The 26803-nt window shown below is 40.8% G+C and overlaps 1 pseudogene; it reads right to left on the bottom strand.

Moving 5' to 3' along the window:
* Positions 1–12482: 12482 nt before the first annotated feature.
* LOC104657676 lies at positions 12483–12846 on the bottom strand (annotated as a pseudogene).
* Between the last annotated feature and the right edge of the window lie 13957 nt (positions 12847–26803).

Below are 26803 nucleotides of genomic sequence, written 5' to 3'. Positions count from 1 at the left end.
CCTAAGGAAAAATGCTTTATTTTAGAATAGAAAGATCATGGACTTTAGGTTTAAACTACAATCTGTTTCAAGAACTTATCCTAGTTAATTAGCTTTTTTTTTTTTTTTTTTTTTTTTTTTTTTTTTTTTTTTTTTTTTTGACAGAGTCTCTCTGATTTGCTCAGGCTGGAGTGCAGTGGTGTGATCTCGGCTCACTGAGAGCTGGGTTCCCAGGTTCAAGATTCTCCTGCCTCAGCCTCCCTAGTAGCTGGGACTACAAGCATGCACCACCACAACCCAGCTAATTTTTGTATTTTTAGTAGAGACAAGGTTTCACCATATTGGCCAGGCTGGTCCCAAACTCCTGACCTTGTGATCTGCCTGCCTCAGCCTCCCAAAGTGCTGAGATTACAGGCATGAGTCACTGCACCCATTAACTTTTGTTAATTAACTTTTCTAAGGCTCAGTATCCTTAATTGTAAAATGGAATGGAAAATACCAACTTTGCAGTGTTGTAGAAGATAAACCAAAGTGAGGAAATTGCCTGGTGCCTACCTGATACAAAATTGATGCTTTGTTGAATGATACCTATTATAGTTGCAGTCATTAACTACTGGTATCTATAATGGTCCAATCATACATGTGGTCAGATTTTAAATTATACAGATAGACTTGCTTTCACATGCCAATGGATATCTACGGCTTACATCACAAAACGCTTAGGGTTCCACTTTTATGCTGTTTCCACCACTTTATATCCGGGTAATACAATAGGTATCTACACCTCAAGTGTAATAAGCATCTCTACTAAACTGCAAGCTCCTTAAGAACATGAATCTCTACTTCCTTCTCTTCTGTATCTTCACTTCCTCCCACTCCATTTCTACACCATTCCTGGTATGAGGCTTCACTCACAGGAGGAAGCATAACATGGAGCTGGAGAAATAGAGAAGAGTAATAAAAATAATGGAAGAAGGGGATGGGGGAACTGGATAAGTTGTCTAGAAATCTAATGAATCATAAGTCCTTCTGGGGAACACACACCTTCATTAGGAGACAACTGCTTGAAGCTAGAAAGAGGCAAACTGAAAGGGAATAAATAAGTGAGTCATTTGTCATGATAGATTTCATGATTATGGAACCCATTACTCCCAAGATGTGAAACAGGCTGAAACTATAAATGGCTACACAAATGGGTGAGAAAAACCCATGGAAGATGAACCAATCACAGGATTCATTAAAGGAAATTAGAATAGTTGAAGTGCAGTAGCAATTATCAACAAGCATTTACTAAAGTCTCTCTGTGCCAAGAGTTGTGCTAAGTGCAGATGGAGAAGCAAAGAAGTAAAGAAAAGGCCCCAGACCTGAAGGATTTTAAAAAGCAGGAGAGAAGAGACGTGCCCACAAATGGCCACAAGAACCTACAACAATGAAGTGCTATAAAAAAGAAAAGGAGAGAGAGCTATACCTTCTGTCTGAAGGATCCAAGGAAAATGTAAGCATTTGAGATGCACACTGAAGAAAGGGTAGAATTTGAGCAGTAAAAATCAGTTAGAATTGGGCCATTGAGAGGGAATATAGGCCCCGGAGCAGAAAGACTGAACTAGAATTGATATGCAATATAATGGGGCCCAAATCCTGTGCTACTGCTGGGCCCAACAATTCCTTCCGACCCACCCTACTTAGTGGATGCAGGGAGGGGAAATAGTAGAAAACTTAAGGCAAAGATAAGAAAGAGGTAAATACCAAAAAAGTTACGTGTCTATCAAATAATAAGAGGAACAGAGGTTGAAGAAGATAACATCTACCATCCCCCCTTGCTCCAAATCTCCCTTGATTTATTTTATATCTAACTCTTGCCTGAAAGGAGTTAATACCGTGCGCAACCACTCCACACCGCAACACAATCACATAATACACTCCCATGTCTGTGAGGCTTAAAATTTGGCGCCACAAGTAAGAAAAAGCATGCTATGTGACTTGCAAACTGGACAAGAAAAGCCAGCGTTGTAAAGTGCATAGGCAGACAAAGAGCTAAATGACGAGTGAACATTAAACATATCAATACACACATAATTACGTACTTACAATACATGATACACACTCTGCAGAAAGTAATGAGATCATGGTGCAGTGAGAGACGGGGGATGGGGTACATAAGAAAGAGTTTCCCCCCCTCTGCACGGAAGAAGTAGAAATTTACCTCAAATGCCACATTTGGTTTCTCAAATCAGTTTCCAGCACCGTCTCTAACCCGATTCAGATCTAGTATGAAGAACTTACCCATCTGATGTGAAAGATCTGACAGTTAAAATGCACGCTGAACTATGGGAAAGCCCCAAATTTAACACAGAAAATGTTTGACCATAACTTTCATATAGAGCCACATTGAGAAATTGTATTTTATTCTTCAGTGGAAGAAGAAAAAAGGGTCCCTTCAGCATAATTTCTCCAGTTCTTGACTTTTCTTTGCCCAAGCAGATTCATCAACACAGTGGTGCCCAAGCATGATATTAACAACTGCTTCCTTTCACACTTAGAATATAACCCTACTCTTACTCTAGGGTACCTGCTAATAGCATCTCAGGGAAACAGAAAAGAATAATAATCTTTCCTCCTGCTGATTCTCTTTCTATAATACAGGTAGGGCAGCAAACTTTCCTGGCCCTGGGACTGACCAAGTCTTAGCACTGAGAATCCCACATCCCAAGAAAGCCGTTAGTTTCAGGTAAAGCAAGAAGGTTGGTCACCATATCTGAACATACCACATGAAGTCCTGAGCTGCCACTGAGCACACACAGCAGGACAGGGGAGTGGCATGGAAGTGGTAACCGGAACAACACAATAGACTAACTACCTCCCTCACAGTTTTGTAGAGACCCAGGTCTTGACTGAAGAGCTTTAACCCACTTTTTTGAGACTAAAAAGTATGCAAATTTGAAAATGAGTATAAGAGTCCCCCAAATTCCTTTATTCTGGATAAATTAGGATGCTTCAACTAAAAAAATCTAAAATAAAAGCCACATTTTTTTCATTTTAGTTGTTTCAAATTGAAAACAACTAGCCTTTGTCGTGAAATATTGAAGCTACGGAAAATGTCTTAGGGAAATGTTGATCTTCTGCTAAAAGAAGTTTAAAAGTTAAAATATAATTTCTCAACTGTAAATTTTATTTTGAATTAATGGGGAAATGTGAAAGAATGATCCTAACTGAATGCAGACAGCAAAACTCCCAGATTCTATGGAGCTTTCAGCTCATAATCAAAGAAAACAGTCTGCATACAGGGAAGAATAGAACAAGCTCTATTTAAAAGTAAATTTTGTCTCAGAAGGATGAAAGCGATAAAAGATAATTTGTATCTCTTATTCTTAAAAAGTGTTGCTCTGTAGATTGGCTACATCGGAATTACTTAGAAAACTTATAAAGGACACAGATTTCCAGCCCCAATTCTAACAGACACTGATTTAGGTCTGCATAGAGCAGGGAGTCTTATTTTAACAAGCTTTCTAGGTGATTTTGATGAGCAGCTGATTTTGGAAACAATGACTTAGACAATTAAAATGGTTTAAGTTGGCAAGTTCACATGGATTATTCTCCAACCTCTTGTCAAGGAACAATAGGACTCAATGGTCGAAAGATCAAGTTCTCTTAGGATATAACAATCTAGAATATAATCTTGGCTCTGTTACTTGCTAGCTATATGATCTTGAACAAGTAAATACACTTTCTCCTTCATTTCCCCCTTTTATAATGGAAATAATAATAGCAACCTCCTGGAATTTATTTATTTATATATAAATACATATCATACTCTTAGAAAAGTGCATGCCATATAGTAAGTGCTCAGTACATATGAATAGTTCTTATTAATGCGAAAAGAATAAACAGAAGAGAGCTCATAACCACCATTAATGATTCTATATAATTTAGCATATGAAAAAAGTGGCAGAAGGCTAAAGATAACTATACCAACTAATCTGCAAGAAAGAGCAAAACAATGTTTTCCAGAAACTTCATTGACTTCTAAGAAAGTTTTCAAGCAGATGTGTGCACTGCTGATTGTAAGTACTCAGGGAAATAAATCACTACAAGAAAGTGAATAATCCATAATGTGTAAACTTCATTTCAAACATTTAAGTTTCCTTTAATAGCTTTTATATTTTTTATTTCAGGAAGCTTTTCCTAACATCTTTATGTACATAACAAGTTGAAACTTAAGGGAGTGGTATTCAAGATGAACATGTTCAGAACAGAACTCTTAATTCTCCCCACTACCACCTAACCTAACTCTATCCCAGTCTCCCTCATCTCAGAAATGTACCATTATCAATACAGAAACCTGGTATATTAGCCTGTTTTCATGCTTCTGATAAAGACATACTCTTACAAAAGAAAGAGGTTTAATGAACAGTTCCACATGACTGGGAAGGCTTCACAATCTTGGCGGAAGGTGAAAGGCACATCTCACATGGCAGCAGACAAAAGAGAGCTTGTGCAGGGAAACTCCCGTTTTTTAAAACCATCAGATCTCATGAGACTTACTCACATCACAAGAACAGCACTGAAAATACCCGCCCCCATGTTCAATTATCTCCCACTGAGTCCCTCCCACAACATGTGTGAATTCAAAATGAGATTTGGGTGGGGACACAATCAAACCATATCACCTGGGAATCATCTTGATCTCTAATTCCCACACAGACACGTGTGCAATTCATCCAATCAGTCTCATAAATTCTCCCTCCAAAATATATCTTGAATTTATCTACTTGTCTTCATCCTGACTGCTACCACCTTGGTACATCCCATGACTCTCTCTCATCTAGAATCTCACAATAGCCACCTAACTGACCTCCTCATTTCCACTCCCAGTCCCTACAAGGCATTCTCCATGCAGAAGCCAGAGTGGAATTTTTAAAATATATTTTATGCTATTTCCCTGCTTAAAACCCTTCTGTGCCTTCTGTGACAGTTAATTTGATGTGTTGACCTGACTGGGCCATTGAGTACTCAGATTTTTGGTTAAACATTATTTATTGGTGTATCTGAGGCAAGGGCGGTATTTCCGGGTAAGGTTAACATTTGAATGAATAGACTGAGTATCCATTTGGGCTGATATAACAAAATACCTCAGAGTGGGTAATTAATGAACAACAGAAATGTATATTCTGTAGCACAGCATCACACAATATTACCATGTAACAAACCTGCACGTATACCCCTATATCTAAAATAAAAGTTGATAATCTTTTTTAAAAAGAAATATCTTGCTCACAGTTCTGGAGGCCAGGTAGTCCAAGATCAAGATGTCAGCAGATTCAGTGTCTGGTGAGGTCCCCTTCCTCATAGATAGTGCCTTCTTGCTGCATCCTCACATGGTAGAAGGGGATAACAAGCTTCCCTGGATCCTTTTATAAGGGCACTAATTCCATTCATGAGGACAAAGTTCTCACGACCAAACAAACTCCCCACCTCTTAATATTATCTCACTGGGGATTAGATTTCAATATATGAATTTTGGGGGGACACAAGCTTTCGGACCATGGCACTGACTAAAGTAGACAATATGGGGTGGGGAGTTCGTTCAATATATTAAAGGCCTAAGTAGAATAAAAAGCTGAGTAAGAAAGAACTCTTTTGCTCTGGATGGCTGTCTTTGGACTGGAATATTGACCTTCTCCTGCCTTGAGACTCAGAATTAGACTGGAACTTACATCATTGGCCCTACTGGTTCTTAGATTCAGACGCACACTCACACATACATCATTGGCTTTCCTACTGCTCAGACCTTGGAATTTGTGGCGAAACTGTACCACCATCTCTCCTGGATCTGGACTTCTCGGCCTTGATAATCCTGTGAGTCAATTCCTCATTAAAAAAATCCTCCCCACCCATAGATACACACACACACACACACACACACACACACACACACATCCTATTGGCTCTGGTCCTCTGGAGAACTCTGAATGATATACCTTCCCATTGTATTTGAAATACTAAGTCTAAATTCCTTATTAAAGCCTGCAAGTCCTGCATAATGTGTCCCCATTCACCCCAGTCCCCAGCGACTTCTCCAATCCAGTTTCCTGCCACTCCCCCTTCCTCATGCACACCAACCACACTGGCCTTCTCTCAGTTCTTCAGCATGTAAGACTCACCCCACAGCCTCTGAGCTTACTGTTTGATCAATCTGGAGAAAAGATTGCTCTTCCCAGCTTTTTACATGATGGGTCTCTTCCCATTGCTTGCATCTCAGTTTAAATGTCTCTTCACAGAGAAACCTTCTCTGACCAGCCCTGCCGTATCTAAAATGTGATCCCTCATTATTCTATATAGCTGTGCCCTATTTATTAGCTTTGTACTGCCAACAAAACCTCAAGCAGCACAAGAACAGAGACCTTGTCTGTCATACTCAGCAATACATCCCAAGCACTGTATCCAGCTTATGGTGAATGCTCAAGTATTGTATAAGTTAATATATTAATAAGCAGGTAAGTGCACAGCCAAGTAAACAACCATACCCAAAGACTTTACTAAAGCTTATGTTTTTGTTTAATAACGATTCAACATATGTAAAGATTTTTTTCAGGAAGGAGTGATATGGAATAAAACATTTCATCTTCCTAGTACAATTTCAGGAAGCACTAAGGGGCAGCAGCTCATGAGATACCCCTGAAATCTTGGCATAGAAAGTAGCCTTTTACTTCTCTCAAGACCTATCCTATGAGCATTATTTAATTTGAATTTTCTCTGTCTTCCTTTCTCCTCACTGCAAAATGCTCAGCCAGATTCACAAACGGTGTTAACTAAATTGGCCACCGGTGAAATATTTTGAAACAAATTAAATAACCATGGAGTAGGACGACAGTTAATGCAACCAATACTTAATGATTTGTGGAATCAGTGTAAGCAGTGCTGGGAGTGGGTGAGGCCGATGTCGGTAACTCGGCTGAATAAAACCCCACATATGCCAGGGATCCATTTACCTCGTCTCTAGGTTACTCCTCCCAACAAAAGCTACACAAGGGTTGCTGGCCAGAAGCCAGAGGGGCCGATGGGACTTCCACACCCACTCGCTCCTTCCCAAGCCCAGGTCTCTGGCCAAGGTGCTAATGAGCAGTAAAAAGGCCAGAAGGTGAAAAGAAGGAGGGGAAAAGAGGGCTTGGATTATCCACGACCTGTGTAATCAGTCCCTGAAGATTTGGTTTAACTAGATTTGCAGAATCCCCTTTCTACCCAAGAGTGTGTGAGAAACTCAGAAGAGATGCTGAAGTACCAGGAATTGAGACATGGCCTTGTTAAGGGTGTGCAAATATTGACGCAATTTCCATAAAAAGTGCTTTGTGGGGGAATGAGGATGGGTATTGAGTGCCGGTCAATAAGAGCTCTCTGGCTGAGGAAGTTTTTATAGCTCATTCAGCCACAAAAACTAGTATGACATATTTGGGCAAAGGTTTCTGGAAACCATTTCCCTTCACCACTCCCATAGGTTTACTGTGTGTCCTTCCTCTTCAGAGAAGTACTTTGGCAAAGGAGAACACGCAAAGTAGTAAAAGCAGGTCTCCGAAGGTTACAAAAAGCTCTGACTTATACAATCTTCAGATTTCCATGGTCTAAATACAGGATTCCAAACTACCATTGTGACATCAGGGAAGGCCGAGTTGCAAAGAGATGTGCAGAATCATGGTGGTGACCTGGTATAGCTGGCTCCAGCATCCCGCAGATGAGCGAATGGATTCTGGGAGTCAAACATATTCATCTCCAATCTGGTCCTACCTCTTAGTAGCTATGTGACCTTGGACAAGTTACTTAACTTCTCTGAGCATTATATTTCACATCTTTTAAATAGGGATTGTACAGAATAAACACCTATTAGTTAAAAACGTAGGTTTAAAGAAAACAGTGCCCAGCACATGGTAGGTGCTCATCAAATTGTAGAAGATAGCGATTACTAATGATGATTAACTTCAGCTACACTATCCATAATTATTGTAGGGAATTGATGAGCGTCTAAGAATTCCTGTGTCAGGAAGACTCATGGAAACTCCAGCAAACTTAACTATTTAGGCACAAGGGCCACAATTCTGTGCATCCTTCTTGAGAAGAAATTAGAGAAAGAAAAAAACTATAACTTCTTTCTAGAAATATACTTCAGATTTTTATAACAAAAATTTATTTATGTTTTAAATGTGTGATAATTTTTAGTTTTTAAGAAAAGCTATGGAGAGAAAATCCAGAAGCAATGCTTTCAGAGTAGTGGAAATAAGCATTGAGCTTTAAAATTAGCCAAAAATTGAAAATTATGTAAAACTCTTGCTATGACACTCTAATATAGACCCAGATAAAACTCGTGGGAAAATCTTATTGGAAACAGTGAGATAAAGCAAAGAGGTAGATTCAGAGGATTCCTAAAGTTAATTTTTACAAATGAATTGAGGATATGCACTTTAACGGAAATTGTAAAAAATAATAAGAATAAAAGCAAAAATAAAAGAGTAATTAATACAAAACAAATTAAAACAAAATTTAGCTTGAAAATTACTCATGGTAGAAAAAGTATCAAGATAGTACTGAGTGAAATACAATAACCTTCCTACCTGTTGACAAGTATCAGGTTTATATAACAATAACTCATGAAGTTTAGAAAATTGTTGTAGTGTTTGTATAGTGTTGCATAATGAAGGAATCAAGAAGGTGGATTATGATGGGTGACTGAGCAATGTAACTAAAACCACTTACATTTCACAATTTCATTGGCCCCAGAATCTATGAACAGACATTTCCCAGTGGGGAAGTCAGATCATCCTTACTTGCATGTGAACCTCTAAAGGTTGGCGGAGACCACATCCATGCTGTGTGTGATGTGGTACTGTGTAAAATCTCTGGAGTGTCCTGAGACTGGATGAGCCTGAGCGCCATCATCATCTAGCTCCTCCGCCAATTCCTGAGTTACGGCAGCTCCTTTTGGATCAAGACTGGAGACACCACCACTACTAAGTGTTTGGACACTTTTTGGCCCACCTGCATCTGAGAACAGTGACATCACTGACCAAGCCTCAGGTGTCTGTGCACCTCCCAAGACCCTGATCAGAAACCTGGGCAGGAGGCCATAGCAGAAACTCTTTGGACCAGGCTCAGTAAATTACTTCAAAGCAGAAGTTTAAAGACAAAGGAGCCTACAAGGAACAATAAAAACCAACACTCAGCCTGATCTGGGGTGCTGAACTGCGTCTACACGTGTATGCTGGTGGGGCCACTTTTTTTGTAGAACTGTGTTAGTCCATTTTCGTGCTGCTGATAAAGACATATCTGAGACTGGGCAATTTGCAAAAGAAAAAGATTTAATGGACTTACGGTTCCACATGGCTGGGGAGGTCTCACAATCATGGCAGAAACGCAAGGAGGAGCAAGTCACGTCTTACATGGATGGCAGCAGGCAAAGAGAGAGCTGTGCAGGGAAACTCCCTTTTTAAAAGCATCAGCTCTCATGAGACTTATTCACTATCACTAGAAAAGCACAGGAAAAACTGGGTGCGGTGGCTCATGCCTATAATCCCAGCACTTTGGGAGGCTGAGGCCAGTGGATCACCTGAGATTGGGAGTTCAAGACCAGCCTGATCAACATGGAGAAACCCCGTCTCTACTAAAAATACAAAAAATTAGCTGGGCATAGTGGTGCATGCGTATAATCCCAGCTACTTGGGAGGTTGAGGCAGGAGAATCACTTGAACCTGGGAGGCAGAGGTTGCAGTGAGCAGAGATCGTGCCATCACACTCCAGTCTGGGCAACAAGAGTGAAACTCCATCTCAAAAAGAAAAGAAAAGAAAAGCACGGTAAAGGCCTGGCTTTACTCCCTCCCACCAGGTCCCTCCCACAACATGTGGTAATTCATGATGATATTTGGATGGGGACATAGCCGAACCATATCAGCTACTTTTTCCCCAGCTTCATTGAGGTATACTTGACAAATAATAGTTATATGTATTTATATACAACAGGTACAATACAATGTTTTAATATACATACACATTGTGAAATGATTATCACAATCAAGCTAATTAATGTATCTATCACCTCAAACAGTTACCCTTTTTTGGTATGGTAAGAACATTTAAGACAAACTCTTTTAGCAAATTTCAAATATACAATACAATGTTAGTAACTATAGTCATCGTGTTGTACATAAGGTTTCCAGAACTTATTTACCCTCCATAACAGAAACTTTATACCTTTTAACCACCATCTCTCCATTTTCCCCAACTCCCACAGTCCCTGGGAACCAACCATCTACTTTCTGCTTTCATGAATTTAACTTTCTTAGGTTTCATATATGAGTGAGATCATGCGGTATGTGTCTTTCTGTGCCTGGCTTATTTAACTTAGCATAATACTGGTGGGGCCACTTTTTAGGAAAAGCCAAGATATGGAAACCTAAATTGATTTAAAAGATAAACCAGGATCCAATTATTCTCATCACAAGTGGGATCTTTCTTCACAAAACTATTCAGAGTAAGGTTATTTTATGTATTCCATTCTCTGCTACTGTTAAAATATGCTTGGTTCTCAAAACTAGGTTCATTCACCTTTCATTGAGCATACTATTTGCATAAAATACAGTGTAGCTCTATTTAAATGAATTTAGTTTAAATAATTAAATAATTCTATTTAAATGAATTTAAATGTAGGAAATAGGAGTTTGGTTAATGGTCTGTTTGGATAATATTTTAATCCAGGAGCTCATTAGTTTTTTTTTTAAATGTGGAAGTCAGTTTAGTTCAAACTGATTCATACGAGTATTTTCATTTCTCTGGTGCACATGTGTGTTTGGGGTTTTCATTATCATTATTATTGTAGGAGAGGTTTCAATTAAAGGTTCAGAAAAATATTCGTAAGTGGTTTCTGTTTGAGTTCAGCAGATCATCTAGGGACTCCTGATTTAGTTCAGTTCAATCTCCATGTATTTGTGTCTGTTGCATACATGAATGTGTCTGTACCAAGTATGGGTGTAGGCAGAGATATCCATCTTGAGTTTTGTCCAAGCTCACCTCACCCTTTGTCTAAGCACTCAGCTCCTGATTGTAGAAAGAGACCTCTGGGTGCACAGGAAAGTCTAAACTCCATAGAGAGAGAAGCAGCTTCCCATGGCTGAGTGGGAAGGCCACCAGGAACAGCCTCCTGGGATGAAAAGCCTCCCAGATAGCCAACTATCTCCTGGGCCAGCACTTTCCCACATAGTGCTCAGGCAGTTTGTGACTAGCTGCTGCTAATCCCACCACCACACCTCTTCCTGGGTTATTTCAACAGAAATCTGAGTACCTATTATGAACCAGGCTCTATTCTATGAGCCAAGACTCAACACTGAACAAGAGATACACATTTCCTGCTCCAGCCAAACATCACAGTGTTCTTCCCTGAGATACCCACCTCTTGAGTTATCATAATTTTCAAGGATGGAACAGGATACATAATAGATATTTATCTAAATTTTTGAATGATAAGGCTTGCCACCTTACCTGATATTCATTATTAAATAAGATGATTCCAAGGAAGAAAGACCCTGAAATGCAGCACCTAAATTGCAGGTGATCATTGGGAGGTGTTTGGTCTATACCATGTTTATATCAAGTATAAGATTTACATTTACCTGCAAGAATTATGGCATGTTAAAAGAGCCTGTGTGAATAAATACATAGCAGATTTGGAGAAAAAGTGAGTTTTGCTTTATTATAAATCTATTCTTCTTCATTCCATTATTCAAAAAATATTTGTTAAACCATTTCTCTGAGCCAGGTACTTGTTCAGATAAATAGGTAAGTATTGGATGTCTCGGGCTTCAATACAAACGCTTTCATATTCATTACGTGAAATGGTCCACAGAATTATCCTGTGCTGAAGACAAGGCAAAGCTATTATTATTATTATTCCAATCATGGTCCTGAGTACCCAGAGTCAAGGGTCCAAAATGCCCTTCTCAAAATTGCATAGCTGATGAGCAGTGTTGTTACTAGGCAGAGATTAAGAGCACTGAGACTGGAGTTCTACTACTTGGGATCAAGTCCATCCTCTGCTCTGTGACTTTAGGCAAGTGATAACATCTCTATGCCTTAGTTTCCTCATTAGTAAACAGAAAGAATAATAGTTCCTACCTCATTGAGTTGTTATTGTTATGAGAATTAAATAAAATAATGCCAATTAGACACTTAGAACAGTGTCTGGCAGCTGGTGAGTGCTTAATAAGCCTTCACCATTATCGTCAAACTCAGTCTTCTGGTGACAAAACCTCTATCTGCTGCCTGTGTCCATAACTCCTGCCTGATTCCACTTTGCTCAGGGTTTTTCCTCCCTCAGATCAGAGGCATTAATATTTCTTTTCTTTTTTTGATTCTGTCCTTTAATAACTTTCAGAGGCTTCTAGTTCAGTAAAGACACTGATCAAAGCTTGGTAAAAACGGGCTCGTTTGCAGACTTTCAGTGATGTTCTTCAATCAATTTAACAAGTCAAACGAGTGCTGGTCACTGACAGCTCTCATCACTCACTGGTTCTGGGCCAGTTTTCCATAGCCGCCTCTTCCAGCGTCATAGTCCTGCCGATACACATCCCGAACCTGGCCCCCAGATCGCCCACGGCCGTACTGCCTGCCCTCCTTAAAGCCTGCGTCCCAGTCTGTGCGAATGATCCGGTCATCCAGACGTGTTCCATTTATGTACCGCATGGCATTTTCGGCATAGCTTTTCTTCAGTAATTTTTCTTGTTCTTCATTGTCACCCCGGAAGTGCTGGTCCCGGTACTGGCTCAGCTCCACGTAGGAGTCGCTGCGCAGCACCTTCAGGAGGCCACCCGACATAGCGCAGAGAAGCGGACGAGGATGGCATTAATATTTCAAACTCTCAAATTCCACTGGAAATTCTGACTACGCTCATCAAAACTATTATGACAAAAGACTTAAGACTGGTGGCCATGAACCAATACAGTCACTAGTTTTTCACTTTCCATATGAAAAACAGTTATATTTTCCAAGTCAAGCCAGTCTCCCTCATGGAAATTAAACCAATTTGGATTCTGGTAAGCTTGACATTCTTTTTATTAAAGCACTAAATTTGTCTTTATACAGTAGAGGGAAAACTTGTCTCCAAGAACTAATACATGTTTTAATATCTATACTGATAATAGTTCCTTAAGAATATTTTTAAATTTAGTTTAGTTTGGTTGAGGAGAACTTCTGTGGTTTTTGTTTTCACACACTGACCCCTTAGACAGTAGACAATCAACACACATTTCCTGTGCATTTATCTTATGCTGAACCCTGAAATAAATACTGCAGATTCAAAGGTAAGTAAAAAGTGGTTCCTGACATCACGGGCCAGGGGAACTTGGAAAGGCAGCTGCCCTCTGAATGAGTATCCACGTGTTCTTATGAGTTACCTTGTTTGAAGAAATCTTATTTGGAAATGAACATTTTGAAAATTGCATGCTGAGCTCACCTACTTCCATACTTTATGAAAGTTGAAGGTACCAAGAAGCTGATCAATCTCATAATCTCATAGATGCTACGAGGATGGAGAAAACTGAGTCTGTTCTATCAATAAACTGGGGGAAGCTCTGCAGCCTCCAATTCAGAATGGGGAGACACTTTGGCCAGGTTGGAAGCCCATGAGATTGGCAGAATGTCCAGTAATAGAGTCCTCAGGCCCAAGATTCATGTTCTTTTGGTAAAATAGCAACTTCCTACTTCAGAGTAAACAGGCTTAAAAGCCTTATGGAAATGCTTCTGAGAGATGGTTCACTATCCAAAAGCTCTTACAAAGGTTTCAATAAGTTAAGTGTGAAAAAATCCGAAACAGATGGATTAAGTTTCTCACAGAATACCCAGGGCTTAACAATTAACAACAACAAAAACAAGTTTTAAAAAGGGAAACCATGTATGGCCATTGTCCAAGTTTGAGCCCTTGAATGGGGGTTTGGAATGTTCTTCCGGACACCCAACTCTATGGGGTCCTTTATTATCTACCATACCAAAACTATGAGCTTTAAATGAAGTTAGGTTTGTATACTGCTGCAGCCTTCTCTAGAATATGAACCATTGGAAATGCAGCCAGACACCACTCAGTTATGCAGATCTGTTTCCCAGCATATGCTCCACAGATCATTTGTTCTATGATGTGTAAGCACCCATACCATTGTTCAGGCCATCTCTCTGCCAAGGAGAATCTCTGCTGAATTAACCCCTCACGTCCCTCAAGGCTTACCTCCAATGCCAACTTCTTGGAGACATTTTCTTTGTCCCTCTCTCAGTCAGGTCCTCCACACAACCTGACAACTGCCCTTCCTATTGGGTGACTCCAGACAGCTGGACCAAAGCAAAGCCCTAGTTGTCCACAACCCAAAGAATGAGCAAAAGCCAGTTAGCACCTTTGAGAACTAAGTCTGCACTCCAATACCACACCACTGCACAACTCCAGGGGACATTGTTAATTTTGTATTCAATGAGAATATCATCCTCCCTAGCAAAAAACAATGTGTATAATAATGACTTCTGGGGTTGGGAAAAAAGGCAGCCCTGCTGCATTCATCTGTGGCCCTGCCTCCCCACACTTAACAGTGTGTGCTAATGGCCATGCTACCCAGGACACTGCAAAGGCAGACACATACACTATAGTTTGAAGTGGAGAGAAAAGTAGAACCCTGTGGTTTTTATGGGAGAGACCAAAACATACAATGATCTATACGGTCCCGATTTAATGTTTCCCAAAGTGTATTCGGTGGATTGTTTGAGGTGTTGGACAAAAATAAGATTATCTGGTCAAATTAATATGGAATTTCTTCTGAATGTCTTAAAAGCCTGCAATATGTTGCTTTGTATCATTAACTTCCAAAGCGGAAGTGAAGAGAAAGTAACTGGTTCAGTGGTTCCCAAACTCATTTGACCAAAGAACCTATCTTCATAAAGCAGCATTGTGGCTTTCTGAGAAACACATAAAGCAAGAAAAATATACAGTTTTCTGTCTCTTGTTAAACAAACGGCATAGTGTCCCACCTCAATCTTATGGCCTCACTTGGAGCCCATAATAGTTTTCTTGCACCAATTGTCCTTAATGTGAGAGGTCCATGGATGAGTCCCAGAAGGCTTGTGAATGCCCTGAAATTGCATGCAAAGTTATATTCCCGGATGTATTCTTGGGAGATAGGCCTTCAGATCTGGGGAGGAATTCAAGACTCCAAACTAAGGCAAATTCTCTACCAAATCCTTCTTCATTACTGTGGAACAATGTGGGGGAAGGAGAAAGGGAATTATTTTCATGCCCAGGTAAATGGGGGCACATAAACAAACTCAAGAACACAAATGTTTATCTAATAAACATTATTAATTAAACATCCCCGGATCAGTAACGATGTGGGTAATGTTCCTAATTTGGTCCAGAGTCTTTCTCTGGGAAGACTGTGAAATTTTCACTTTGTAAGGACCGGCTTGGCATCTAGTATTGCGATGAGAATTCTAGTTTCCAAGGTTCTCACCCTCCACCATTCCTACACCATTCCAGCTGGCTGGCAAGGGCATAGATGGCAAATCCATTGCAGGGGCTCCAGATGCCTCCAGGCATCACAGAAGTGGGTCTCATTGTACAGAAAAAGGATCCAAGATAAAACGAGCAAGTTCAAAAGTTCAAGATGCATTTTCATTGATCTTGGACTTGTAAGAGCTGTGCCATCAATCACAGTCTTTTAAAAATTCCTATTAATGGCCCAGAGTGCTGGGGTTCCCATATGGTTTGTCTTTATAACATTTGGTCTTGGGCATCTCTTTAGAATCTGTCAGTGTCAGATTCAGACCTTCACCTGCTTCCTCACTCCTGGCAGTAGTGTAAGTGAGGAAAGGAAGAAAATGTGCTTAAATATGTGCTTTGGGACAATGGAGATTTGGGGTTCAGCTATGGAGCCAGAGGACGGACAATACTTGCCCCCAGGAGAAAGCAGAGGGCTAAAACAAGATTGACCCAAGTCAATGAGAAGGTCCTAGGACAGGTCCTGGAACCATATTGAGGAAGCAGCAAGTCTGGAAAGAAATTCTGCCCCAGCTCCTCCTTGCAAGATATTCTGGTGGCACCAGGGGCAGGGCTGACCCTGATGTCCCCCAGTGGAGAGGCAGTGGGTATCTAAGGGACTGTGTATGTAGAACAAATCAATAGGAACTGAGAGAGCACCAGGAGGCAGGATTGTAAGGGAAAAGGCCTTCCCTCTTGTTCCCTCTCCTGCCTTCAGTGAAGCAATGCAATGCACACTAGCAAGGCAGGGAGAAGAAAATCCAGCCTTGGCTGGGCGCAGTGGCTCTTGCCTGTAATCCCAGCACTTTGGGAGGCTGAGGCGGGTGGATCACTAGGTTAGGAGTTCCAGACCAGCCTGATCAACATGGTGAAACTCTGTCTCTACCAAAAATATAAAAATTAGCCAGGTGGCCGGGCACAGTGGCTCACACCTGTAATCCCAGGACTTTGGGAGTCCGAGATGGCTGGATCATGAGGTCAGGAGATTGAGACCATCCTGGCTAACACGGTGAAACCCCGTCTCTACTAAAAATACAAAAAATTAGCTGGGTGCAGTGGTAGGCACCTGTAGTCCCAGCTACTTGGGAGGCTGAGGCAGGAGAATGGCGTGAACCTGGGAGGCAGAGCTTGCAATGAGCTGAGATCATGCCACTGCACTGCAGGCTGGGTTACAGAGCAATACTCTGTTTCAAAAAAAAAAAAAAAATTGCCAGGCACAGTGGCACGCGCCTGTAATCCCAGCTACTCAGGAGACTGAGGCAGGAGAATAACTTGAACCTGGGAGGCTGAGGTTGCGGTGAGCCAAGATCATGCCATTTCCCTCCAGCCTGGGCAACAGAGGAAGACTCCGTCTGAAAAAGGAGAAGAAGAAGAAGAAGAAGAGGATGAAGAAGAAGAAAAGAAGAAGAAGAAGAAGAAGAAGAAGAAGAAGAAGAAGAAGAAGAAGAAGAAGAAGAAGAGAGAAGAAGAATAAGAAAGAGAAGAAAGAAAAGAGGAGAGGAGGAGAGGAGGAGACAGAAGAAAGAAGAGATATTAAGGAAAGAAGATAAGAAGACGATTTTCTTTTAAGTAGAGAAATACGAACCCTTCAACTAACCCTCCCTACGCCTCCAGCATCACCTCCATGCCTAATAAAGACCCCTACCACGCCGCAAATCCAGCACGAAATCCTCCCTCCCTCAAGAAAAACCTAAATCCCTGCCTACCTCCCTCCACTCCCTCCCGCCCTCCGGCACTCCCCGTCTCCTCTCTCTCCTCCCTCCTTCCTCCCTCCTCCCCCCACTCCCGCCCCTCCCCTCGCACCATGCCGCCGCCTCCTTCGCGCCGTCAAGGAAGGAAGGAAGGAAGGAAGGAAGGAAGGAAGGACAGAAGGAAGAAAGAAAATCCAACCTTGCATTATCCAATATAAAAGCCACTAGTGACATGTGACAGTTGAGGACATGAAATATTATGAATTTGAAATGTGCTATATGTGTGAAATACACATCAGATTCAAAGGATTGGTGTGAAAAAAATATAAAATATACCATTAATAATTTTATATGGATTACATGTTAAAATAATTTTTTAATTTTTAGTTGACAAATAATAATTGTATATATTTGTGAGGTAGAATGCAATGTTATGATACATGTATACAATGTGGAATGATTACATTAGGCTAATTAACATAACCTTCACCTCACATACTTATCATTACGTTGTAACGTATTTTCATATCTGGCAAAATTAAATGTATTACTAAATTGATTTGCTCCTTTTTTACTTTTTTAATGCAGCTATTAAAATATTCAAGATCACATATATGAGTCACAGTATATTTCTATTGGACAGCCCTATTCCAAAGCATGGCTATGTTACTTTCCTAGGGCTACCCTGACAAAGTACCGTAAGCTAGATGCCCTAAAACAACAGAAATGTATTCTCTCACAGTTCTGGAGGCCGCAGGTCTGAAATAAAGATGTCAACAAGGTGGTCCCTCTGAAGAGCTCTGAAGAAAAATCTGCTTCAGGCCTCTCTCCTAGCTTTTGGTGGTTGTTGGCAATCCTTGGAGTTTTTTATTTGTAAATGCGTCAATCCAGTCCCTGCCTCCATCGTTAAATGGTATTCTTCCCAGTGTGTCTCTGTTTCTGTCTCTTCTCTTTGTTTAAGGGCACCAGTCACGTCAGATTTAAGACCCACCCGTCTCCAATATGATTTCATCTTAACTAATTACAACTGCAAAGACCCTATTTTCAATCAAGGTCACATTTTAAGGTTCTAGGAAAGATATAAATTTATACAACAGTATTCAAGCCAGTACAATGGCTAAACCTGTCCTTTTCAGGAAACAGGAGTCCAAGCCTCGCCTCCATGGAGAAGACACATTTTCTCAGCCTTGAGTGGTGAGATATGCCCGCCATGTCCCCTCACACACTGCACCACAGATGCTCTGAACTCCAAAAGAACTGCTGTCTAGTGAGGAGTTTGCTAAGGTAAAACACATTCAGGTCTGGAATTAGGAGATGGGTTCTAGTCCTGGCTCCCTCATTAACCACCACAGTGGCCTTCAGCAGAAATACTAAACCACTCTGAACCTCAGAGTTCCCTGTCTCAGCAATGGAAATACAAACCCCTGCACTTCCAAATTCACAAAATAGCTGTGAGGATTACATGGGATCATTGTAAATGTCTACTAATAATCTATATACAATATAAGTCTTTGTTACAGTATGCTGCCAACTCCTATCCTTTTGCTACACAAGACAAACAGGAGAATCACTTTGAAGGCTGGAGGATCTGAGATCTCTCAGCTTCTAGCACAGATGGAGCTGGACTCCTACAAAATCCTCCCTGCGGAACTACCTGCTCCCAAATTTGTCCCTTTCAATCCAGTCTTCTCACTGTGGCCGGGGGATTATTTCCAAATTTTTGAAATCTAATCTTGCCGTTTACTTTCTGCTTAAAAATACTTATCAAAAAATATGTATTGAAATAATAAATGATGCAGACCTTGCTTCTTCTGATCTGGGGACAGAAGAATGTTAGGGTGATCTTCCAGTAGTCTTCCTGCGGTTGAGGCCCCAGGATTAGGAGTCAGGCAAAAGAAAAAGAAGATCTTAGTTGATGGAAGATTTGTGAAATTGTATGATGTACAGAGCAGGAATTGGACACCATGCTATGTGGAATACATGCAGCCATTCAGAGGAAGCCCAGGACATCTAAGCCAACTGTGAGGCAGGTTATCAGCTGGGCAAATAACAGCAACTTTGGCAAGACCATGTTCCAATGACCCATCAAGGGACGAGGCTCAGAGGAAGTCTGAATTAGAAACATTTGCCATTTCTCATTAAGCCCAAGAAAGTTATTTATTTTGTTTTTTCTAGACTGTTTTATTTGGCACATCTTGAGTGAAATGGCATTCTCTTTTCCCAAGGTGCTTGAAACTGCTTGTTTGTTTTTGCAATTGGCCGTTTTACAAGTAGGGGTCATGAGCACTCACACTGAGACCTGATGCCACCTGTGAGCACGTTATTCTGCTAAAATACAGGACTTGGGTAAGGTCAGCTGCATGGCAGATAGGCTCTGCTTGAGCATGGCAATGCATTTCCCACCTCTATTACTGACGGCTACTGTTTGTAGCTCTGCCAAGGAGTCTTCCAACGTTCTCCTCCTTTGAGGTGCACAAGGATCCCTAAGTCAACTGTGAATTTGTTATTGATGCCTCCTGCATTCCCAACAACAGTCTCTATCAATGCCACCTTCTCCTTAAAAATTCCAGTGCTCCAAGTCTCCCATCCAGTTAGTTCTGAAAGAAGCTAAGCCTAAGTCTTCTAAATAAGGTGACCAGATGTCTTCAGTTTCTCTTGCACAAGCCTAACTTCACTTGTACTGACACTAACAGTGCCCCTTTTTCTCTCAAAATTGTCCTGGCTTGGATGATAAACTATAAAGATACCTATTTTCAAACTATATTTTCTAAAGAGAGTTCTTTTTGAATGATACCATTAGAAGATGTCAGAGCAATATGTTTTCTTAGGCAATAAGTTTGGAAAACATCTCTCATTTTGTCTTAGAGAATCACAACTTATATTAGCAAATTAAGAACTCTGAGAAGTCCCTGCATAAATATGTCTGCTTAACTTTGTTAAGCCCAATGTTCCCAATATTTATTAAACCACAGCCCTTGATTTTTGATAAACACATATCAATAGTTCCTTGGAAAACAGTTTGGAAAACACTTCCCTGAAGTGTAAGAGACTCAATGTGCTTCTCCTCTCAGAATTTCAAAGAAATCCTTCTGAGAGAAGCATATAATCATCTGAAGGGTGGATGATACCCTCTGCAAATTATCCACACTGGTCATAACCATAGTTTTTGAATTCAAAATCAGACAACATGATCTGACCCATTGATCTGACATGGTCTAAAAATGAGACAAGATCTTTGAAATCAGGACAGACCTAAACAAATCTGAGACATCTATATGTGGTCCTGCCTACATTCCTTTCATGGCCGACCTCAGGACAGATTTTTTCAACCCCTCAGAGGGAGCTCTTACCACTAATATGTCCAGGCTTATCTCTGAAATCCTCCTGGGGCAGTAACGTGGTACTGTTACTCCACCAGTCTTGCCTGCTCTACCATGCAGCAGTCAGTCACTAAAAGGCTGAGTGCTCAGGCACAAAGGCAGGCCACCTTCCATGTGGTCATCGGGTAAAGACCACCTTCCATGGGGTCATGGCAGACTCCTCTCTGGTTCATGGGGTAGAGATATGACTGACTGGATCTCACCCACCCATCCTCTAATCTTTGCTGTGAAAACCAACCACAGTTTGTGTGTACTTCTGACAAATCTGAATTTCTAACAGAGTTAAAGCCTTATCCCATTGAATGAAAGCCTTATCCTGTCGTGCAGTACCCAGCACATAGGAGGCATCTGCAAACATCACAGGCTGAAAACTCTTACAGCCTACAGAAATGGACATCTGTGTTTTCTTTACCATAAACCTAGGATTTTTTCTGTTATATCTTTTATTTCTCCACTCAAAAGATCTATGCTAACAAAGTGTTTTTGGTTTTGAAAAATGTTTCCAATTTGTTACAGGCTTGGTCGTGGTCTTACAAATCATCTTTAATGTTTCTCCAAAATCTGAAATGATACTTAGTTAATGTGCCAGTATCTTCCTCTTATGAAATAACTGTCCCATGACTCTTAGCAGAAAAGGTGAAATAGAATTGATTCTAAACACTTCCAGGTATAAACAGTGGATGATATAAATACTATAATCCAGGAGTGAGCCTCTGACAATCCTTAAACTATTCCAGTCTGTGGATTATTTGATGATGTGTTGATTTACCTCATCCTTAGTTCCAAGACATGGGTCCCCTTTGATCTTTGGGGAAAATTCTTCTTCTCTCCCAAACTGGAGACTCGATCAACTACCACCCAGGAGTAACTTTATTAGAGCTGGACAGTCCATTAAGCCATGCTGACTGTATCCTGGCCTTCTGAATATTATCAAAGAATAAACTGGTAGAATAAACCCCCTTATTGCTATGACTCATTCCTATAGAAATTTCTGGAAAGAGCATTGAATGTAGCTGAAAGTTTACAAAAAATAAAAATAAAAATAAAAAAAAAAAAAGAATTCCCCAGCTGGGTGTGGTGGCTCAAATCAGTAATCCCAGCACTTTGGGAGACCAAGGTGGGCAGATCACCTGAGGTCAGGTGACCAGCCTGACCAACATGGAGATACCCGGTCTCTACTAAAAAATATAAAAATTAGCTGGGCATGGTGATGCATGCCTGTAATCCCAGCTACTCAGGAGGCTGAGGCAGGAGAATTGTTTGAACCCAGGAGGTGGAGGTTGTGGTCAGCCAAGATTGTGCCACTGCACTCCAGCCTGGGCAACAAGAGTGAAACTCCATCTCAAAAAAAAAAAAAACAAAACAAAACAAAAACAAAACAAAACAAAATTGCCTGTATAACTTTATGAAAGAAGAAAGTATTGTTTCTCTGTGAAAGGTGAAGACTGAGTACGGTCCACAGTTTGTTGTATAAAGACAAAGTTTACATTTCCACTGAGGCCAGACTAAGAGAATGTGGACTAGGAAACTATCTGGTTCTGTAGAAAGACCCTGGGAGAGATATTCTGGATATGGGATGACTCATTCATTCACTTCTGTTCACCAATCATTAATGAAAATCTACTATGGTTTACATACCACAGTACCCAGCCTTATGGAGACCAGCAAGGACAATTCCAGGCCTTTAAGCTCACAACAGCTAATAGGAAAGACAACATACAGTAGATCATGACTATGTGTCAGTTAATACTGAGAGAGAGGAATGAGGCCCTGAGCAAGCTATTGACATTTCTCAGCAGCAGTTTTAAAAAGTAAGAGTTTCCCACATGAACAAAATAGACAGGTGTTAGAAATAGATAATCTGTGCCATGAAGAAATGTCAGCACGCAGACAAAAGGTCTCTGTCTCAGCAAGGCAATGTTTACTTTCTGCAGAAAGGGTGTTCAATTGCAGATGGAACAATGGTGAGAGCACACCTGAACAAAGGAAAAGAAGACATATTTTTCCCTTACACGTTTGGGTTATGCTTACTACTGTGTCCTGCATCCATTGGCTGGGGCTGGACCTCACAATCTTAAACTAATACCCAATTTGCTAATAACCTAAAACTTTCCTAAATAGGCTAAGTGCAAGGAAGAACAAAGAAGGAGAGGAAGTTGCTTATGAAAGGTTTAAGGAAGCAATAACATTTCCAAATAAGGAAGGGGCATTGGCTGTGAGCTGGAGCATGTCTGTGAGCGTGTCCAACAGTTACATAGGATAGGGCTTAACAAAGAGTTATTAGCACAAAGCAAGGAGGCTTGAAGTAAGTTACTCTTTAAAAGAAACTATTATTTCGAACACTTATGATTTATTCTTTAACAAGAAGGGAAACTTTGAAGAGGAAACTTTTTACTTTCTACACAGGGTATTCCAGGCCCGTTAAAGGACTCTGCAAAAGTGAATATGTATAAGACAGTATGGCATTAGTTAGCACAAAGAACAAATGAGGAAGTGGTAAGAGATGAGGCTGGTGCTAGATTGCCCAAAGACATAAGGGTGGACAACTGAGGTCCCTATCACTCAATAACTCTAAGATTCATGATCGTTTTCCTCCAGGCTGTCACCAGCTTATGTGCCATGAAATGATAGAGTAGCTCTTATTAACCATGTCAAAAGCTCAAAGTGGAAGGTCAAATCCAAGCAGGAATGAGGACAATGCTGATGGATTTCCCTGCCTAGTTTAAAAGGATCCGTATGCTCACTGGAAACTAGCTGCACCAAGGACCAGGATAATGTGCATGTATGCCTCACACTGCTTACAGAGAGGCTCATCTGGGTTTCTGCAGACAAATAGATATTTGACCTGACACAAGATGTCCCCAGCCACAGGAGGAATCATACTGGTTTTTTGCCTGGCACCCTTAATGAGGCAATTTGGATCTGAAGCCTCCACAGGACCACGCTGCCACTCATCTGGTTAAGTGAAGTATGGGTTTCTGGTGGCCCATGATGAACGTTTGCCCCATACTTGAAGACAGCAGCACTGCCCTCAAGAGAGCAGGCTGCCCCAAAAACTGAGCCCAGAACTAATTTAGTAAGCATGGCTTTATACAGCTGGACAGAAAAGGCAGCAGGGCCTGTGCTTTTCCATGAGGTAAAGTTTGGAGTCATTAAACCCCTTAATGTCTTTAGATGAAGCCTAGGCATCCAGCACCAGAAACACAGGACCTGGGAGGGAACTGCTACAGGCACATCCTGCCCTTTGCCCCTTGCTTTCCCATAAACATTATTGGATCTCTTGGACCCAGAAGTCTCCGTTTTTGTTTAACATACATGGTGACTTCTAAAGATAGCCAGAGGTCATTTCTACTGCATTGAGAGCCTCTGAAAGCTAGGGCTTTCTTTTCTACATTATCTCTCTGAACTATCAAGTTTTAGAATTTATTCTTCTAGAAAGTGTCCCACAAGCTCAATTTGATTGCCCCATATTGACAATTCTGTTACCAGGGCTAGATTCATGAGTTTCACACTCAGGAAGTCCCATCGTTTCACGCTCTGCCATTGCCATCTTGAAATGCTTAATAAATTTGAACAAGGAGACCCACATTTTCACTTTGCACTATCCTGCATAAGATGTAGTGATCCTGACTGCAACCAGTAAAAATATACTGGCTTTGGAGCAACACTTTTTCTTTTTTACGTTTTCAAAGGGCATTCACACTTGTTATCTCATTTGATCCTCGCAATAAAGCATCCAGAAAAGGACAGCAAGTGGAAGAAAAGACAAAACCATGAAGGTAGAAGAAACCTGGGTTCCAAACCAGGCTCTGCAATTATTAGTTATGTGAGCTTGAGCTAGTTATTTAACTTCTCTGAACATGGGCTTCCTCTTCTGTAAGACAGCACAACTACCTAGCACATTTAAATTGGTGAAATAATTATGTGAAATCGTGTATGTCTCCTTCTGTCATGGACATGTAAGTGAATAAACCTCGGTTCCCCTTTGCTCTTCTAGCTTCTCTTTCTGTCCCCCATTTCTCCCAATTTGCAAGATATAAAAGGTGAAGCTGAGCGATTTAGACGATCTGCCAATTGTGTTATTCTGGATCCTATAAAAAGCAGAAGTCAAGTTGGGATTAAATGTACAAAGATTTTATTAGAGGAAACGGATGTGTGAGAGAAAAGGGAGAAAGATGGGAGACTCAGACCAGGACGCAAGTCTGACCAGGAGTGAAGAAGAGAATGAGAGACGGTTGGGTGGAAGAGCCCTAGACCGCTGTGCCATCTAAGAAAAAGATTCGAGGAGGCCGTTGGGGCTTCTTTGGGACAGCCAGAGTCAGCTCCCAGCCCCTACATCTCCCAGGAATGGTCTTGCCTCAGAATCCCAGCTGCGCTCACTCTGGCTGCAGCACTCATGGGAGGCGTGGCCTCCGCGTGAAGGAGGCAGTGGATTTCAGGAGCAGCATCTAGGCCCTTGGTCAATCATTTTCCTGTATTCGCAAGTCCTTAGGGTGCATTTTCATGGCCACCACATCGAACTTCACACTGAGTTAATGACAAAACCAGATCCACCCTTGACTCTTACCCTCGAGGAATTCAATTATCCCAGCCTCTTCCTGTGTGACGGAAGTTGTTCTTCAGCCATTGTTTCCCCCAAAAGCAGAACAATGTTCTCTGCTGAAGATGCCTCTGTCCTGTCTCTCTGAGGAAGTAAAGCGTTTCCCCCAGAGTTCTTCTTTCGCGGCACAAATTTGCTCCACTAGGTTTTTGGAGACCCGGAGAGGAGACTCATTCAATCAGCCCTTTCCACAACCCCATCCTGTAAAACGTTAAGGGTGATTCTGAGAAAATTGCCCAAAAGTTAGGTATCTTTTGGTTGTTGTGATCCATGAAGTAATTTTTAAGTTAAAAAAAAAAAAAAGAAAAAGAGAGGTGGAAGTGAGGGAAAAAGAAAGCACTTTCACATCCATTGCAATATTGACACATTATTCTGAAAAGTGGATGAAGATAGGGCGGGTCATCTTATTATTCTCATGTTTTAAATGTGGAAACAGAGGTTTGGAAGATTCAAACCACTCGCCTAAGGTTCCATAGTTCATGGAAGGGAGAGCTGGAACTCCTGCCCACGCCTTCCCCCCTCCTCCGGTAGGACTGAGTCTACACAACACCAGTAAAGTCCTTCATTTGAATCATAGAAAATGTTAGTCAGTTCAGCAAATTGTTATTCTAGCAGCTCCATGCCCCGCCCCTCCTCCCAGCTCCATCCACTTCCTCTCAAGATCTCTTAGGGCTCTAGAGTCCAAGACGCCTAACGACTGCCAACATTTGTGGGTGAGAGCTTCTTTTAAAACATCACACAAACTTAATCAAGAATGAAGAAAAACAACAAACTTAATCAAGTACAAAAAAAAAACACAAACTTAAGAGTAAGCAGATGGTGGGCAGAGAAGAAGGGGAAGGAAGAAGGGAGTAAGAACTCCAGTCTAATAAAAATTTATCTAAATAAAGGAATGTTTTAAAACTAAATTAAATTTTACTATGGTGTTTTCACGTAGGTGAGGTATTAGTAGAAACTCCTCAAAGATTTGCCTTAAGGAACAAAATGATTTATAATACATGTTTCTCATTCATTCAAATGTCCCTAATGTAGTTTTTAATCCTCAGAACAGGGTCTGAAATTTAGTTTGCATTTGTAATACAATATTAAGAAAAATCGACTAAACCAATTAGTGGGGGGAGATAAGAATATATGGAAATTTACTTTTAATCTTCTTAAATGAAAAATGACAACCTTTTACCCCATTTGAAAGCACTGACTTATTTTCCAGAAAAGCACATACACAATGTCAGAATTAGTCACTAAAAATAGATCCAAAAAGGAGGTGATAGTAATCTAGTTGAAAATAATAGAATAAAACTAAATTTATTTTTAATAGTATTTTATTCATTCGTCATACCTAATTCAGACCAGTTTGTTTATACCCTACTTCCTCTTTACCACCACTCCCACAACTTCACACTTACACACCCTGCCCAGTTCATCTAAATTAAAGAAATTTTACTGTGTTCACGTGGTAAATTTGTAGAAGACTGTTTCCAGCCATAATGCCAAGTAAGAAAGTAGAGCCCTATGGCAAAAGTTTAAAGTACAGATAGCGTCTTTTTTATTCCACAAAATCATAGAACAGATGCTTCTACCCAATTTGGGAGTTCCTTCAACAACATCC

The sequence above is a fragment of the Rhinopithecus roxellana genome, chromosome 8 (assembly GCF_007565055.1).
Source record: "Rhinopithecus roxellana isolate Shanxi Qingling chromosome 8, ASM756505v1, whole genome shotgun sequence".
Taxonomy (NCBI): Eukaryota; Metazoa; Chordata; class Mammalia; order Primates; family Cercopithecidae; genus Rhinopithecus; species Rhinopithecus roxellana.
Note: the sequence above shows the minus strand (reverse complement) of the source record. Positions and strands in the feature narration are given on the sequence as shown.